The sequence below is a fragment of the Typopeltis vanoorti genome, chromosome 8 (genome assembly GCF_054136105.1).
Source record: "Typopeltis vanoorti isolate ZY-2024b chromosome 8, IOZ_Tvanoo_1.0, whole genome shotgun sequence".
Classification (NCBI taxonomy): Eukaryota; Metazoa; Arthropoda; class Arachnida; order Uropygi; family Thelyphonidae; genus Typopeltis; species Typopeltis vanoorti.
The window spans coordinates 67,031,589-67,051,283 of record NC_143556.1 but is presented as its reverse complement, the minus strand read 5'-3'; the positions used below and the strand labels follow the sequence as shown (position 1 = coordinate 67,051,283).

Genomic DNA, 19,695 nt, shown 5'->3' with positions numbered 1-19,695 from the left:
ATTATTCCTTTTTTTAACCTAAATTCATTGCCTAAACACTTCTGGTCATAATCTAGGTTTCTTTTCTTTTGTGAAAAATTGTTAAAAATAGTCCATGAAGCAAATTTATTACAGCAACATGCTTATAATACTTTCTGGCACATTACATTCTCCAAATTTATACTCACACTCTCTCTCTGGTCTCTATTGTGAACTATTTCACTGAGCCACGAAAAGTAGATATAATGGCATCGAATATGACTGATGGAGGGTGGGGGATCTTCGCCCTCCCCATCAGTCAAACTATCACGTCGATTTTGAGAAAAACAAACAAACCCTGGTCAGGTTATCTCTTCGCGACATTGCTTCTATATCCAATGTAGTCCTTTATCTAAAAATATAAAACAGTTTTTAGATGTGGGGTAAACAATTGGGCTGTTAAGCCAACAACATACAAAGGACTTTTAGTTCTTCACGGAGTACCCACCCATGTCTTATTACATAAAGTAGAAGTCAAAGAGTTTTGTCGGTTAACGTAACTCATTGGATATTTGTAATTTACTGTTGAAAAGGAAACTTCTTTTTAGACTTCTCAACTCTACAGATATTACGCATAAAAAATAAAAAATAAATAAATAAAAAAACTTCTCGTCTTCTTCTCCTCCACTTCTTCTTCTGACTCCTTATGAAAAAAAAAAAATCTATGCTCTACTGAATAATGAATACAATTTTTGGAATTATCATGCACGAATTACGAGAATTATAATAAAACCGTTGTAAAATTATAATAAAACCGCTGATTGCTTATAATATTCCTGTATCCAGTGTCGACTCTGAATTCATCTTATTTAAACCATTTTATATATTTGTTGCAGAATAACCGTGAAGTATATATGATGTACCGTGTATGACAGTGATCCATATGTAACTTGGCCCTTAAAGATCTATAATAGACCTAAAAAATTAAAATTGCTAAGAAATTATATTCTTGTTTCATCCCTTATCAAAGTGTAGGTAAACAAAGATGGTTAGTAAAGTTTCTTCACGACTAGGCTACGTGTATGTAAAACTAGGCTACTTGTTGCTACTATAATAACAGAGGCGGATCAAGCGGGTGTCGGACCTGTCGGTCGCCAGGAGACCAGAGCTCGAAGGCGGCCATGAGCGTCAACTTTTCCAGATGTAGAAATTATTTTAAAATGTTTTGAGTATTCCTATTTCTAAGTCATCGAGAGAAAGATCTTTATCTGTCTTGAAAAGGATAAAAAAAAAAAAAAAAAAAAAAAAAAAAAACCTACCTAAGAGGTACGATGTCAGAAGAAAGGTTAAACAGTATAACACTATTGTAATATGGAACAAGTAGTATTAAATAACATTGTTACTTCGAAAATAATTGATGAATTTGCTAGAGAAAAATCGAGGAAAAATTTATTTAACTTTTTCTCCAACTTAAATATATTTCTTTCTTTCTTTCTTAAAATATTTTATTATTTTGTCGTAATTTTAATTTTTATATTTTTAATATATATTTTATGCCTACAAAGTCCAGCTCTACCTCCCCATGGTGCACCATTATCGGACCTGGACCCAACACCACTAACAGAGCTCTGGCAAACACTTCAGAACCCTGGGCAGGAGAAGTGTATGCGCGACCACAGCAAAGATGCCATACTACAACAACAGAATCGGCCCCGAGTTCTGCGCGGCCCACACTCACCTTTCAGCAGTAAGGCACCGAGCGAGACCAGGGGTGCTAAGAATCTCGCAGTGAAAACAGGCCGCCAGCAGTACGGTAGCCACTCTGAACAAAATCAAGATAAGATAAGATAAGTAATCGTGACGTGATTGGTTGATAAGAAGATGACGTCATTGTGGACGTGACGTCATGAGATTGGAATGTTTGGAATTTTCCCTGGCGGCATATGTGTGTGTGTGTGTGAGGTCACGTTGTTTGTTTTGTTCGCGTATGGAATTATGGGTGATGGTAGAGATAAGGATTCGTGTTGTGATTGGTGGGACACCCTGAAAAAGATCAAGATCAAGATAAGATAAGGAATCGTGACGTGGGTGTGTGTTGTTATGAGATATAGATAGGTGACATCATTTGTTAGTTGTAATAAGTGACGTCATTTGTTAGTTGTAAATAAGTGACGTTATTGTTTTGAATGGAAAGGAAGATATATTAGAGATAAGGAATCGTGTCGTGATTGGTGGGACACTTCTAACAAGATCAAGATAAGATAAGGAATCGTCACGTGAATGTTTATTGTTATCAGATGAAGATAAGTGACGTCCTTTGTTAGTTGTAAATAAGTGACGTTGTTGTTTTAAATGGAAAGGGAGATATATTAGTGTATAAGGAATCGTGTCGTGATTGGTGGGACACTTCTGACAAGATCAAGATAAGATAAGGAATCGTGACGTGGATGTTTGTTATTATAGAGTTTGGAATGTTTGGAATTTCGCTGGGGCCCTCGTATGTCAGGGACATCACATTATGTTTTGGTTTGGCTATGGAATTGTGGGCGATGTTTTTGAGATAAGAATCGTGACGTTATGTGTTCGGAAATTCACAGTTTCAAGGTTTTCTGTATAATTTAATTATATGCTATGTCACTCAAACATACAGGTTTTTTTTCTTCTATAGGTGGTAGTACTAATTTCCAATACATTTTGGGATATTTCTTTCCTGTTAAAGGGTGGGAGTTCTTAGAGAAAGTCGTGATGGCGGCATTGTTTCGAGCTTTTCTGAATAAATTAATTATATACTGGTGTCCCTCAAACACACACACATACACATTAGACATGAAAAGTCGCTAATATATCTGTTGATACTCTAATATGTACCCTATGATTATTCTTATGAAAAACATAACTATTCATTATTAGAATTATGCTTACCAAAACACACGATCAGTGATTATTGAAATTACAATTATCAATTGTTATGTTTAAGTTAAATAAACAAAATTAACTTACATTTCTTTCCAGAATGGGAACATCTTGGTGCTATCTAGGTTTTCTGAATATTCCAAATTGTTGATTTTTAACATATATTCACAGCACAGAACACAATCACAAGTCTGAAAATGCAGTTGACTTTTTCATTATAGGTTACTGGGGCTAACATATATTCACAGCACAAAAAAACACAAAATATAGGAGTTGAAAGATATTTCTGTAAATAACCAGAAAAGCTACTTGACTACTTAATTTAGTTTACTATCCGATTGGTTCTCTGTATTAATTCTTTCCCACAGTTGCTCATGCTATGATTTTCCAAGCTTGGTGGGAAGTCTATGCGCCATTTAGTTTAGGGTAAGTGTTATTTCCGGTTTTGAATTCCGAATGCTGTTAGATTATGGAAGTCTGACAAGTGAAATTATTATTATTTTATTTTATTTTATTTTTTCAAATTGATTGGTTATTTTCTGTATTTTACTTTTAAAATTCATATTCTAACAGAATAACTGAGCAAAATTAATAAATATATAAAATGTAGGTGAATTTATTTTCCAACACTGTACATTTCTCATTAAGTCTTATCTTAAATATATCTCTCTTATCCGGTCACCAAATTGCTGTACGTAGGTGAGAAATTGAGAAATCGTGTGTTAAGGTTCGAACTCTTGGTTCCTATGGGAAATTATTTCTGTAGTAAATTAATGCTTACATTTATTTATTTTTTTTAAAAAAATCCAATATTACTATTAATTTTACCTTCGATTCCTTGTGCTCTTAACCTATTTCTGTAACTAGAATTTATTTATTTTATTTATTTGTTCTTTAGCATTAGTAATTTTAAGTAACAGATATGAGACAAACAAGGTTTTGAACTCTCCGCAGCGTTTTTCTACAACAATCTTTTTAAGAATTTTTGTAACATGTCGTTGGTTTTAAATATCTAATGGCTCTGTAAAATAACCAAATTTAACAGTATTGTGACTTTTCAGGTGATATCTTCTCTGCTAAAATTGTGGCTATTAATTTAATACCTGATTATTCCTTTTGCTTCCAAGAGTTGACAGTTTTCATGAAATATTTGAGGGCTTGCATGAACAAATAAGACTTTTAATTCAATGAATAAAAAAAAGTCTCTGGTTACTTTGTGGCATGAAATTTTACAAGGAAAAAAAATAAAAAATGTCATCGTCTTTCTTAAATTTGTAATAACACATCAACGACACCCAATTTGTTCATTTAAATTTACACATTTTATTTGAATGAAATATTATTTACAAATTGTATTTATTGAATCTAACAATTCAGAAAATAAATAAATTGAAAAATACATCAAAGGTTCTTCCCATGCTTGTGGAATTGCCATCATGTGGTTTTTGACAATGTGACTCTCATCTGAAAGTTAATTTTTCATTTGGGGAATTTATTACTGTAGTAAAATTAAGGGTTGCATATTTATTTTTTTGAAACCAATACATATACTTCTGAGAATTATTAAAAGCACAGAATCTTTCGTTATGTTTCCAAAAGCATTTAAAAGTACACGTTATGTTTTCACGTTTTGGGCATCCAATTTCATTTAAATCAAGAACAGGCCTCCCTATTAATCTCGTTAATGTTTTTGATTTTTCTCTTCCTTTGGCGAGTAATACTTGATATTTGCATATTGATTCTATCATCCAATTTCTTAGTTTATCCAGAGATAGTGAACCAATTTCCCACTTCAGCTGATGGTTATATTTTATTAACCAATAATTCTGTTTTTTAACTCTTTCATGTAATTCTTTCCAACTACAAGGTGATTTTGTCAATGCATATCTTGCAATAATTCCATCGGAAATACAAATTTCTTTAGGAAATAAATTTGAACTCTTATTCAAAAGAAATTGGCAATCAATTAAACTTCCATCAGCTCCTGTATCATCAAGTATTAGTTCCCCATCTTGGCATTTCAGAATATAACCCTCACCGAGGTCCATTTCGTAGTCAGCTGTTCTTTGCAAGTAGCCAAGGATATCAGACCACTTCCCATAACTTTTCTCAAGTGGTTCTGGATAAATACATCACAATGTACGTGTCTTCTAAAATAATAATCGGTTTCCATCCTTTTAGAGCTAGGTGAAGAGTTTTGTCTTGTGCTATTTTCCTGAAGAAAGAAATTTTCAATGACTTTTGTGGCTCACCAATTATTTTACTTTACTTTCCTAGATACCAAACACCACAACACAATACGATAGCTGCACGGGATGAACGAATTGCCGTAACTGCAAAGACACTTGACTCGTTTGTTTTTCCTTATAGTACTATTTACCTGATCCTTAACCCTGACCATTCCTTCCAAAATGAAACTTTTGCATAGATGATTCATGGACATGTTTCTACATGCTGTTGGATATGATGGTGATGTGAGATTATCTTACTTTGAGACATCATAGGGCAAATCTTATCTCTGTGGCTTGAAGGGTATTCTATATTATTTGTCCTTGTTATGTTAAGTATTTTATCCTCAAAAAGTGTTTTTGATGTTAGACCATATGACTATTTCTCTCACTCATATGTTCGAAATTATTGGGATGGGAAAAAAATAGCATTAGGTGGGGGAAGTGAAGAGGTCGTCAAGAAGGTGACAGATGTCTTCCCTGCAATGCTCCCGCACCTAACCCCGTCACCCCCTATTCTCTCCCCTCTCCTCCAGAAGATGTCTGCTCAGCCTAGTGGAGATGAGCGAGCTCATCTTTTGCGGATATCTTTTAGTGATGTCACCTCCAACTGATACTGATAACTTTGGAGGGAAAAAAATAGCATTAGGTGGTGGAAGTGAAAGGGTAGTCAAGAGGGTGACAGAGGTCTTCCCTGCAATACTCCCCCTCACCCCCTCTCCTCCAGAAGATGTCTGCTTAGCCTCGTCACTTATTTACAACTAACAAATGACGTGACGTCACTTATTTACAACTAACAAATGATGTCACCTATCTATATCTCATAACAACACACACCCACGTCACGATTCCTTATCTTATCTTGATCTTGATCTTGTTCAGAGTATCCTACCAATCAAAACACGAATCCTTATCTCTACCATCACCCATAATTCCATACGTGAACAAAACAAACAACGTGACCTCACACACACACATATGCCACCAGGGAAAGTTCCAAACATTCCAATCTCATGACGTCACGTCCACAATGACGTCATCTTCTTATCAACCAATCACGTCACGATTCCTTATCTTATCTTGATCTTAATCTTGTTCAGAGCGGCTACCCTACTACTGCCGCCTCTTAAATCTATGAAAATGGCAATCGGTACCCTCAATACTCGAACTTTGGCAAGAGACTACAGAATATATTTATTAATCAAAGAACTAACCAATATCAACTTAGATATCCTTCTAGTGAATGAAACAAAACAAAAAGATGTAAAGAACTGACAGCAAGATGGCACAATGGCTCACAGATACTCCTCGGAGCATCCTCAAACAATGACAAACAAGGCGGAGTGGGCTTCATTGTTAAATCTAAGCTCACCAAGTCGATCCTTTCTTGTAACATCTTATCTGAAAGAATAGGTGTACTCCTAATTGGAATAGAGAACAATATAACAATAAAATTAATACCCTGCTATGCTCCAATATCTGTAGATAATCAAGAAATAGAAAACTTTTCCATGAATCTTGAACAGGCATTAAATTACAAGTCAACATACACATTCATTGGTGGTGATGTTAATGCCAAAATAGGATGTGGAAAAGAAAACGAAAAGTTTATAGGACCACATGGCCTGGGAGAAAGAAATAGAAGAGGAGAGAGAGAGAGAGATTAGCTGAACAACTCTTTATCATGAACACTTTTTTCATCAAGCGCCCAGGAAGAAGATGGAATTGGCAATCACCGAATGGAGACACAAAAAAATGAAATTGACTACATTTTAACAGACTCTAAAAGACTGATACAAAATGTTGGTACAATAGGCGAAACATACTTCAACATAGATTCTGACCACAGACTCCTCAGAGTCTGTGGTCAGACTACCACAAGTTCAGAATGGACTATTAAGAACTGTTACATAAATGATGACTGTATTGACTTTATTAATAAATTCAACGAGTGTAATAAAAAATCAGAAATTGCTGTGAAACAAAAGAAAAGAGAACGACTCTCACGTCAAACTATAGAACTACAGAAAAAGAGAAAAGAACTGCAGAAATCTGAAGAAAATTTTCTGGAATACAAAATTATCTGTAAGTTACTAAGGAAAAGAATCCCAGAAGACTGCAAAGCTTTCAGGATACAAAAACTAAGAGAAGCAATGCAGGCAAAAACCAGCCTGAAAAATATGCAACTAAGTGTCAAGTTTCAGAACCTATCATTCCAAAACCAAGCAATATACCAGATGTACTTCCAGAAGAACTAGAACATGCCCTTAAGAAAATGGGTAAAGGTAAAGCCTCAGGACTTGATCATGTCAAGGCTGAAGAAATCCAACAAGGTAGACCAATTATTTTCACAGCCTTGGCTGCCAGATTCACGTGGTATTTCAAAGAGAGAAAGATTCCGGAGGAATGGAAGAACTCAAAAACCATACTTTTATTCAAAAAAAAAAGGGGAACAAGGAAAACATAAAAAACTATCGTCCAATCTGTCTACTCTCTCACATATATAAAATCATGAACAGAGTAATAACTGAACAGAATCCAAAACACTCTCGAAGACAACTCCAGTAGAGAGCAGGCAGGATTCAGAAGGGGCTTCTCCACAATAGATCATATCCAGGTCATTTCACAACTAACAGAAAAATGCACAGAATACCGATTCCCTCTATGTTTCCACTTTATTGATTTAAAAAAAAGCATTTCATACCATAGAACACAATGCAGTCATCAGGGAATAAATGTGGATCCTACTTACATCCACATGATAAAAGAAATTAACAAAAACCAGACCACACAAATAACCCTATTTGATCAACCTATAAATATAGATATAAAGTGAGGGGTCCGCCAAGGCGATATGATCTACACAAATCTATTTACCAGCACTTTAGAATACATTCTGAAAAAAATAGACCTAAACGGAGGAATAAGCATAGATGGCGAAAAACTACAAATCCTTATGTTTCCCAATGATCTAGTACTGATATCTCACAACCCAAAAGACCTAGAAGAAATGGGCGAAACAATAAGATAGGCTTAGAAATGAATATAGAAAAAACAAAATGGATCAAAAACATCTACACAAGTGACAGTCACCTATGTATTAATAACATCCCTATAGAGCAAGTTGACTTCTACAATTACTTAGGACAAACAATAAAAATGAATAACGATTTATCTGAAGAACTAGCAAAAAGAAAGAAAGCTGCATGGCTATCATTTAACAGACTAAAAGAAATACTTACTGATCCAAATCTTGACATCTCTGCGAAGGCAAAACTATTTAATAGTGACATTCTTCCATCACTCACATATGGATCAGAAATATGGAACACGACAAGAAAAGAAGGAGACTATCAGAATAACTCAGCGTGCAATAGAACACGGGATTTGTAACATCAGCAAAATGGAACATGTTAGAAACAGGGAACTAAGAAAGAGATCAGACATAAAAGATGTGGTAACTACAGTATACGAAAGCAAGATGAGATGGGCAGGTCACATAGCCAGATTCAGGGACAACAGATGGACATATAGAATATACTTAATTGTTAACCAAGAATAAAGAGAAAACCAAGAAGACCACCTACAAGATGGGAAGATCCACTAGTGAAATCTATGGGTATAACATGGAAGAGAGAGGCTCAAGATCGAGATCGTTGGAGGCATCTTTGTGACCTGCACTCATGGAGAAATCCTGAGTGAAACACAGGTCCATCAAGGTAATTTTATGCCTGATTTTATTATAAAGAAAAACTTATTACAATGTTTTGAAATAAGATATTAAATCACATATTAGTGTGTTTAATTTTTGTTATAATGAGCCCTAGTTCTATTTGTAGCACATACATATATAAACACTTTTAGGGATCCCGTAAATTTTAATGTTAGGAGTCCCCAGCCGGCTTAATCCGCACCTGAATGACATTCCTTTTTATTCGAAAACATATCACTGTGTTGTAATGAAATACCAACTTTAGCAGTTTTGCAATTGTTCAAACACATCGCCGTAGGAAAACATTCAAATTTCTTTCGAAAATCAGCACAAGAACCGAAAGTTTAGTCAGGAATCTAATAGTCCAAGAAAATCAGAAACGCTTGATTCCATCAGAGTGGTACAAGAGCTAAATACAAATATGAAACTGCCAAACCTACAAAGTTAGCAGAGTAATTGCAAGATAGCTCTAATGGGTTGGAGGTCACGTGACTACGTTTGTTTAATCTGGCCAGCTGTCGGGAGATCGAATGTGGAGTAAATGATAGGATTGGGAGAAAACTCGCCCCTCGATATCTTACCAGCAGAAATTGTTGAGACTGTGCATCTGCTTGTTGTTTTCAGCTAAGTATGTAATAGCGAACGCCGATCTGAATGTAATCACATACAGAAAGGGTCATCGTCCTTTACTAATTTTATGTGTGTATATGACTACTGAGGTTCGAACCAGATCGCTTAAAGGATCAGTTCACTGCTAATTCTCCTGGATATAATCTGCCAACACAGACTACTATAGATTCGATTCTAGTCGCCGAATAGAGGAATTTTTTTTCTACGCCCTGCCTGTTCACGATTTAGTCGATCTTTGAAGAAGGGAAGCAAGGGATTTTAACTCATTCCTTTTAGGTTTTTAGGATCACTAGATGGAGGCAGTTTGCTGCTGTATTCTCTCTCTCTCCCAAACTTCCTAAAGTTCTTCCTAGATAGCACGATGTTTTTTCCTAAATGAAAAAAAAATCTTACTATCCAGAAATTTGAAATGGCCCGAACAACTTGGGCAAACATACGAGCAACTTGGGTATTTCATACTACATGTCTGTCCTCTGTGTTTTCTCCAAGCGTAGAGATTTTAACACATCCGTTGAAATCTGTGTTTTTTATCACTTGCAATTGGATAATCCAAACACTAGTTTATGTGTTTGGATTATCTTCGAAGACCAACACTTATACTAATCCAGAAGCACAATATTTAATTTGAATAGTAGCAAACAGTAGCAGTAGTATGAGTACTTGAGCTCTTGAGCTCTTGACTACCCTATCAACTGATTTGCATTTTATTTTGATTTAGATCAGAAGTTTCTCGTCTTCTCCAATTTTATCTCGTGTTACTTCTTATTTCATCTTACTCCTACTTGGTCCTTCTGAGGCCGTCCGTCTAACTGACGTTTTCTTACGTTATTTAAAGGCGATTTTGTTTATGTCTTTCCTCTTTATTCTACTGCATATAAAATATTCCCCATGATCTAGACTATGTTTGTCTCAGTTCTATTATTTCGTGTCTTTTGGATCCTAAGATCATTCTCAACATTTTTTTCTCGGATATCATTATTCCAGTCTCTGCATATTTTGATCAGGTCCATGCTTAACATCCGTATATTATGATGGGATAAATTAATGTTTTATGTATTTTTATATAAAACATTAATTTATGCTTTTGTTAACTTGGGTTGAAGAGAGTTTTTTTTTTCCTGAATGAATAACAGCGTGCATTGTTAATATGTACTTTTTTTTTGTTAATCTCTTCTTTGACGTTCTCTTTGTAATTTATGTCGCCAGTTTTAATGATAGCATTACGCGTCCACTTTCTAGGACATCTTCATATATTTTGTCTTCTTTTCTGCCAATCTTCAGGCCTCGTGTGGCAATAAGATTTCAAGTGTTAAATTACTTTTAGAAACTAAAAAGTTTCATTTATTAAGCATTAGCTGTGTGCATATCGGCGTATCCGTCTCCAAATAGGCTATCGTTTCGAATCCCACCATCGTCATGGATGTTTGCGATTGTCCTTAGGTGGAAGATGAATTTCGTTGCCTAGAATGAGACCACCTCCCCGCTTATTAGAGGCCTGAAGTCACTTGCAAAAAAGTCCATGTTTGGTCTCTGGAGCAGGGTTTCTGGACTAGGTAAAAATAAATTTAAAAAATACAAAAACCATAAAAAATAAAATAAAATAATCCATAACCCATCCACTGTACTAATTGTAATATAGGTTTACACAAAAACCTTTCGTGGACTGGAGCTACATAAAAAATTAAAAAAAAAATACAAAACCGTATGTAATCCATTTAGATGGATCTCCTCTATAACTTGTTAATTAATAATTTTAATGGTGTTTTAGCAATGATAAATTAATGAGTATAAGTTGTAGTTCTTTTCCTTGGTTAAGACTTGTGATGCTTTCCGATTTAATTTTTTATTATGTCATGCGACTCACACCTATTCTTTCGAAACAGATTTTTTTTAATTTTTGACATTGTTATCCATATTTCGTCTCATTTGGCGGTGTCTTATGGTTCGGTAAAATAAATAAATTAAAAAAAAAAAAACTAAATTTCTTGAGAGCCCTTATTTCTTTCAACCTTTCTACTCTAATTGTGTCTTCAGCGTCCCCCCCACACACTCTTTCTTTCTACATATGGCAAGATTAAGAATGCCTTTAAAATCTAAACAGTTTTCCATATTTACAGAGAGGATTTATTATTATTATTATTATTATTTTATTCACATAATTGATACACAGTCAAAACAAGATATCATATAAATAAAATTTTGACTGGTGATTCAGAACAATTCAGATTCTACCCAAGAATCTAAGAATAGTCCGTCAGGTAGTGTCGTAAATATGGACTGTTCCAAGTAATGCTGTTTTTTGTAGGTCATATGGGGTCATTTCATTGATTTTTAATTGCTGCAAATAGTTGGACAGCTTCTTTGAAGTTGCCAAGTGTACCGATAACTATTGGGATGACTTTGGTGTGTTTAAGCCACAGTCGGCCAACTTCGATTGCCAGATCTCGATACTTAGTAATTTTTACCAGTTCTTTGTTGTTAATGTTGTTATCACTAAGTGCTGCAATATCGAATATCCAAACCTGTCGATGTTCGATAATTGTGATGTCAGGTCTATTGTGTTTCAAATGCCGATCAGTTTGTATTCTAAAGTCCCAGAGAATTTTTTCTGTTTCGTTTTCCAATACAGTCTCTTATTATTATTATTATTATTATTATTATTATTATTATTATTATTATTATTATTATTATTATTATTATTATTATTATTATTATTATTATTATTATTATTATTATTATTTCACCATTCTATCAGCAAATAGTCTAGTATAGCAGTGGGTATAAATTCCATTAGTTAAGTAATTCCTAAAGTAAATTAGGGAACTAAAGCCTAATTACAGGATGGATGGTGAGGTTTTATATTTTTGAGGGAGGGTCTAACCTCAAGCACACATTCCAAGAGCAGCTAATTCACTGCTGTAAAAAGACTTTAAAAAGAAAAAAAATCACAATTAGCACCATGTTTATTATTATTATTATTATTATTATTATGTATGCCACCCAACTATAATAAGCCTAAGGGTTCATCATGGGAGCGCACTCTACTCCACACAACCTACTGTCTCCACTTTGATACTTTATCGACACACAACGGCCCTATCTACACACCATCTACCACATCAATAGTATTTTCGTCTGCGAATTGTGTGCTCTCTCTTGGCCCATTTACTGTATCTTGATAACTTGCTTCTTGATCCTATCCAATACTTCTCAAAAAAATCATGAAACCAAATCTGTGAGTAATAGTCCAGATGTGATCATATCAGTACCTTATAAAGAGGGATATGACATTCATATCTATGCTTTTCAATGCGGGAGTTCGGCATCCAAGTAAACTTTTGAGATATGTCCTTGAACTTCAAATCCCACTATCACTCCAAAATTCCTAGCCTCTCTGCAGTCTCGTCCCATCAGTATAATACGCAATATGTAATCTTTTAATTGTATTATAATGAAATAATTATGATATAATGATTATAACGATATAACGTTTTGTTGTTACGTAATATACTTTATATTGCATATGCCCTATACTTAAAGATTTTCACAATCAGAAACCAACGTCATGTTAAGATCCTTTGTACACCAAACCATAAAATTATTATTATTATTATTATTATTATTATTATTATTATTATTATTATTATTATTATTATTATTATTATTATTATTTTCAGAAAAATAAGGGAACAACATCTCTCTTGGAAGACTTTACAAACGTAATTAATGCCGCCTTAGACAAAAACAAAATTGCCATGTTAGTCTTTATTGATCTAACTAAAGCATTTGATACACTCACACATCAAACCTTGTTAGAAAAGCTGAGGCATGTTGGAATAGACAGGCCTCTGCACAGGTGGTTTGCAAACTACCTCCAAAATGGAAAGCATATCACACGTATCCGGTCAAACCGAAGTAGAGAGCTAGCAGTAACCTGTGGAGTGCCACAGGGAGCTGTACTCTCTCCAACTCTATTCAACATTTACACGCATGATATTAATCAGCTACCTCTCAAAGGCAAGATATTCCAATACGCAGACGATGCAGCGATAATATCCATCCACAATAACACAAACATAGCCCAAACAAATATGTAACATGACATAAATCTGATCACAGACTGGCTCATAAAAAATCCACTGACTCGACCAGTTGATAACAAATATATAACCATCCAACATCCACTCTCCAACATAAAAAACACACAACACAGCAAAACCACTACAATCACTCAGATTGAAACAATACGATACCTTGGAAGTTACTTCAATGCAGATATGAACTGGAATATCCACATAAACCATCTACACAACAAACTCTGAACAATAACTGGCAAACTCTACAGGTTAAAAGACATAGTTCCCATACGTCTAGAAACACTAATATACAAAGCACTATGCCAAAATATACTAAGATACGCTATAACAACGTATGCTTTCTGTGCATCCTACAAACTAAATAGATTAATGTCGTTACAATGCAAAATGATAAAAACTGATCTTTTGGGAACAAAGAGACAATAACGACTCTATATACACTTCAATGTCAGAACACAAAATACTGACAGCAAAACATTTATGTCACTATGCAGCTTTACTAAAACATTATTTCGATGCCAACTACAGGACAGTCAGAAATACATATCGCATAACAAGACCTCAGACAACTAATTATATCACATTTAAATACAATAATCACTACGGAAAGGCCACACAAAACTTCTACATCCCAGACATGATAAACAAATTACCTTTTGAATACAGAAACCTTACAAACTACAATAGCCTGAAAAGAGCTTTAAGGACTCTGAACAAGAAACACTCACCCAAAATATCATACAAACCTAATGAAACACAATATATTCGTTCAGACGTCCAGTTCAGTGGCACATCAATACATTCCAAGTTATTGTGTGTGTGTGTGTGTGTGTGTGTGTGTGTGTGTGTGTGTGTGTGTGTGTGTGTGTGTGTGTGTGTGTGTGTGTGTGTGTGTGTGTGTGTGTGTGTGTGTGTGTGTGTGTGTGTGTGTGTGTGTGTGTGTGTGTGTGTGTGTGTGTGTGTGTGTGTGTGTGTGTGTGTGCGTGTGCGTGCGCGCGCGCGCGAATTTCTCAATCATAGATTTCGTAGCATCCCAACATAGCAAACAAACCAATAAATAATAGATAAGCTTGTGTGTGTGTGTGTGTGTGCGCGTGCGTGCGCGCGTGCGCGAATTTCTCAGTCATAGATTTCGTAGCATCCCAACACAGCAAACAAACCAATAAATAATAATCAACAAAGTGTGTGTGCGTGTGCGTGCGCGCGCGCGAATTTCTCAATCATAACATTATTTCACTAACATTATGTCGTAGCATCCCAACACAGCAAACAAACCAATAAATAATAACCAACTAGTGTCATCCTCAGATAAGCTTACATATAAGCTTCGAGGATGAAAGCTGAGAAATTACTTCTAATCCAAGATTAAAAAAAAATGAATAAATAAATAAATAAATCAAAGTATGTATCATATGTCACCAAATGCATGTAATGTATGTATTATATGTAAAAACAAATGTATGTAATATCAGTATCATATGTAAACAAATGTAAGTAATGTTGTATCATATGTAATGTATATAGTAACTGTAAAAAATGTATGTAATATAATAAAAAAATGTAAATAATGAGTTTACACTGTATGTTTATGAGAATTATGAAATATAATATTTTGATTGCATATGTGTAAATACTGTTGTATAATCACACTTTTCAAACTGTGAAAAAAAAAAAAAGTAAACTACAACATGTAATATTATATAACTTATGTAACTCTGAACAATATAATTGTAAATTATTACTGTGTTGTTATTTAAAAAAATAGCGAAAAAAAACTACGTTATCATCATTACTATTGAAATATCATTATATGTAGCACAAAGTGATGAACCTTGTAAAATAATTACTGAATAGATAATCATTCATTGTACATATGTAAATATTTGAGAGAACAATAAAAAAATATTTAAAAAAATTATTATTATTATTATTATTATTATTATACAAACACTTCCTGAGGTCAAGACTCATCAAGTGGGTCAGTGGTAAGATGCATTCTAACAGACATAATGTTTATTATACCTCATCTTCAATTGGTTGAATGTTTGCGCACTCATCACCTCATTCGGTAATACATTCCAATCATCAACCACTCTCCATGAAAAAGAGTCATGCAATATTTTACAATATTAAGTTGTCGAGAACAATAATACAAAACTAGCGGAGATATCAAGTACATTTTTATCAAGAACATTTTTGGATTTGGGGCACCTTTAAATTCAGGATCGCAAACGACTGTTTTATAGGTCCATGTGAAAAGAGATGGCTTTGATAATAGTCATTCAAAAGATCCGAAATGATCGTGCCCACTTGCAGCTAGAGAATAACTAACCCTCTTCGAGAGTTCTTGTGTAACTTTGAACATTTTTTCTTTAGAATGACTTTTATGAATTCTAAAATGAGGACATGAATAATGGATTTTGTATTCCCTAGAACATTGACTCTTGTGAGAGACATGAACTCTCAGGAGTATGTCACTGAAGGCCTTTCAACTTAAACTGTGAATTGAATTGAATTTAATACTTTTCGTTAAGTGTTTGAAAACATTTTGGTTGATTAAATTTAATGTTTAGCAGTTGAATAATCTCATTAAACATGTGTAATTGTCGTTGTTCCAGTATTTTTTTTTTAATAACTAGGAATTGTTTTGCTAAAGAAATTCTAGGTATTCTTACCTTTTTATTAGATACAATGTATGGCCGGCGGGTATGTTTATCCAATCTGCATACCTTTATAAGTCTCTATATAGCTGCGCCCTTGAAAGTTGTACATGACTAGTTTAAGTAATAAGCAAGAAGAATCGCAGTAAGGATTACATTAAGGATTATATGACATCAATTTTTCATCTCTGTCACCTATCACAGATGAGAGTTGAAAATTGCTAATATTACTCTTTTAATTTTTCTACTGGTAAGTGAATTTGATAATTTCACTAACTGTTTTATCTTACGGAATATTTTACAGTCAAGGTTAGAAGAATCATTTTGCTTTAAAGTTATGGCTGATGCAAAATAAATTGCAGAATGAACACTGGACGGATTTGACGTCAGACTAAATTCTCCTGGCTGAAAGTTAACAACTAAGGCAAATATCGTCGCAGGAACTTCGTCTTACTTATTGCGGGTACTTGGCCAAGGTATGTTACACAGTTTGTTCGATCTTAGTATTTTTTTTTAATATTTTATTTTCAGTTTTAATTTTATTCTTCATTTTTCAAAATTTATGTTCGATTTCTTTTTCTTTTCTTTTCTTTTCTTTTTAAAGAACAATATTGAAAACAAAAAGGAAAGAAAGAAAAAGGAAGAATCTTCCATGTGCTACCAAGCAGTACTGAAAAAATAAAAAACCGTCCAGAAGTAAGAGAAATGAGGTTTGTTATTCCTTTCCAAACTTTGGTTAGCTAAAAGGAATTTTTTTTTGTGATTATTAAAATTAATGTACTAGGGATTGTTGGCACACGTACGAAAAAAATTATTGTTTATTGTAAGATTTTGTTATTAATTTACTTCATAATTATTGCGCAATGCAGATTTCAAACTTGACATTTCGGATAATTTAGATAGGTGTAAAATGTAACAGTCTATTGGATTCGTCTTGTCCGTCGGTATGTAATTATTTCTGGACGGATTTTAATCGAAATTCAGTCTTTATAATCATGTTTTTATTTATTTATTTTTAAACTTTTGCAAAGTAGAAAATGTTTCGAAATTATGCATAACTCCGTTCTGGTTAGACAGAAGTTAATACAGTACATTTGTTTGTGCTGCTCAGTTTTCATTTCAGTAGGACCCATTTTATTGGCAAAATTTGGCAAAAGGAACTGATAGTAATAATTCTATACTGTCTGGTGAAATATAATGTCTCGGAAGAAAAAATAATCACTATAAAAATGGCTTTGAAAATGACTTTTGTGTTTTCCCTTTTAAGTAATCTTAAAAAGGACACTCTCCTTTAGTTCACCCACACATCAGTTTGAACGGAAACCATGTACCTCCTAGGCGCCAGATAAGTGATTTCTTACTTATCCGGTCCTGCAGCAAATCACACGTATATAGACTACAACCACAGTCGCTTACGAGCTATTTGAAACAGAGAATGCACAGGCATATTGAATGGTACATAGCATATAAACTGCTTTTAGTAGAGTATTTCAGTGTGTGTAGGCTTTCTCCTGAAAAAAATAAAATAAAATAAATAAATAAATAAAAATTAAATTAAATTAAATTAAATTAAATTAAAAATATAGTTTGTACATTCGTTTCAAAAGGACTATTTATATCGGCAAAATTAGATGAAATAAAAATGTATGCATACAGTACATAAACTAAAAAACGGGTTGAGGTTTCATGTTAATCAAATGTCCTGATTTACTCTCACGCGTAGACCTACACTTTTTACCGTATAGGCATTCGGAATCGAAATCCTACGGAATAGGTTGGTTACTCCTTATTCCTGGAGGTATCCTATGTCTGTAGAAGCGTGTGTTCACGGGGGCCGGTTTTCCTGCTTGCTGGAGGAAAAACTGCAGATAAACTGGGGAGAGAAACTCTGCGGTCCACGCCCAAGACCAGCTAACTTGGCTATGTCTGAGAAAGATCCTTAAGCTCCGACTCGAGGAGCATAAGAATCACGACGGGAATCGAACGCAGGATACTCCTTTCACAGGCATATGGTTGTGAAGCCCATAACCACTCGGACTAATAAAATGTACTTTAACTTATTTTGACACCCTCTTCGGATTTCTAAAACAAGAACCGCCATTCGATATTTGATTCCTGTAGCTCAGTCGGTATCGACGGTGCTGGTAAGACCTGGGTTAGAATCCCATTTAGCACACAAAAAATGACGATTTACTCAGTTGATGGTGAATCAGCTTGTCTCATACTGGCGCGATTGATTTTTTTCCCTCCTCCAGGAAACGGTTTTTCTTTCCGCAAAACAGGCAAGCTGGCTAGAAGATCACACGCAATTTACAGACAAACTACACTGGCCTCATAGCCTCACTTGTTTCGGCTACAATCTGAAATCACAGATGTCTTCCAGAAACGGAGATTTCATCTCGTAAAACAGGCAGACTGGAGAACACACGCAATTAATAGACATAATGCACTAGTCTCAAAGCCTTAGTTCCTTCGTCCGTAAATCCAAGCATCCGAATCCAATCGACAATTGAAAATTCTACTGTAAGCAGTTTCAAACTGTGGTGTATGTAAACAATTATAACAGTCTTATAAGTTGATGCATATTCAGTTTTATATAATAATAATAATAATAATAATAATAATAATAATAATAATAATAATAATTTTTATTTATTTATTTTTTTTATGTCTCAGATAAATTGCATACATAGATGCTATAATAATTATATATATATAATATTTATAACACATTACAATTGGGAATAACAGATACTTGCAAGTTAATAATTTTCTTCCTCGAAGCTTAGCAGAGCTTATCTGAGGAAGATAATAGATGATAGATGGTGGTGGTTTCATGGTTATGTTCCTATACTGGTCACAAGCCAGGTGTTGATTTTACTGTTTGTTGGTATGTGCTTGAAAGACTTCAACTGCTATTACAGTTTAACTTTTTTTTTTTTTGTGCAAATAGGGTTGGATTTAGACATGGCATGTTTGTTTCTTTGTGTTCTTGTAGTGATGGTTTTTTGAGAGGGACTTTGTCATAGGTTTGTGTGGGGGGGGGGAAGAGAGAAACAGGAATTGCTCTAATTTTCATTCTCGCTATAATATTTATATAGTGCCTGTTTCAGCTCTCTGTATGTTCCTAGGTTTCTGTTGTCGAACGGCAGTTTGTTTATCATGTCAGGTACATAGAAGTTTCAGGTGGCTTTGCTGTGTGATTGTTGTATTTATATGTTATGTAGTTTGTTGATTGTGCTCTTGTTATTTGATATGTTGTTCTGGTTACTCTATATGTTGGACTGTAGTAATGTTTTAACATGACTGTGTAGTGGCATAAGTGTTTCACCTTAAATATTTTGTGTTTTGTCCGTGCTTCCTGCATTCAAGAGTGGGTTGTTCCCAGAATATCAGTTTTACCATTTTATCTTGCAACCATTGTAGCCTATTAAGTCTGTAGTCTGCGCAGAATGCGTATGATGTGATTGCATATCTTAAAATGTTTTCACATAATG

General features: G+C 34.2%; 1 protein-coding gene across 10 annotated transcripts in view; it reads left to right on the top strand.

Moving 5' to 3' along the window:
- Positions 1–19,695, top strand: part of LOC150104068 (USP6 N-terminal-like protein) — a 615,889-nt gene that overhangs the window by 268,766 nt on the left and 327,428 nt on the right. For 9 of the 10 annotated variants that reach the window (XM_090397263.1, XM_090397257.1, XM_090397268.1 and 6 more), the window contains 2 exons: positions 16,503–16,674; positions 16,803–16,908. The gene's annotated coding sequence lies outside the window, so the exon portion shown is untranslated. The remainder of the gene's footprint in view (positions 1–16,502; positions 16,675–16,802; positions 16,909–19,695) is intronic. The other variant, XM_090397258.1, reaches the window with a different exon arrangement.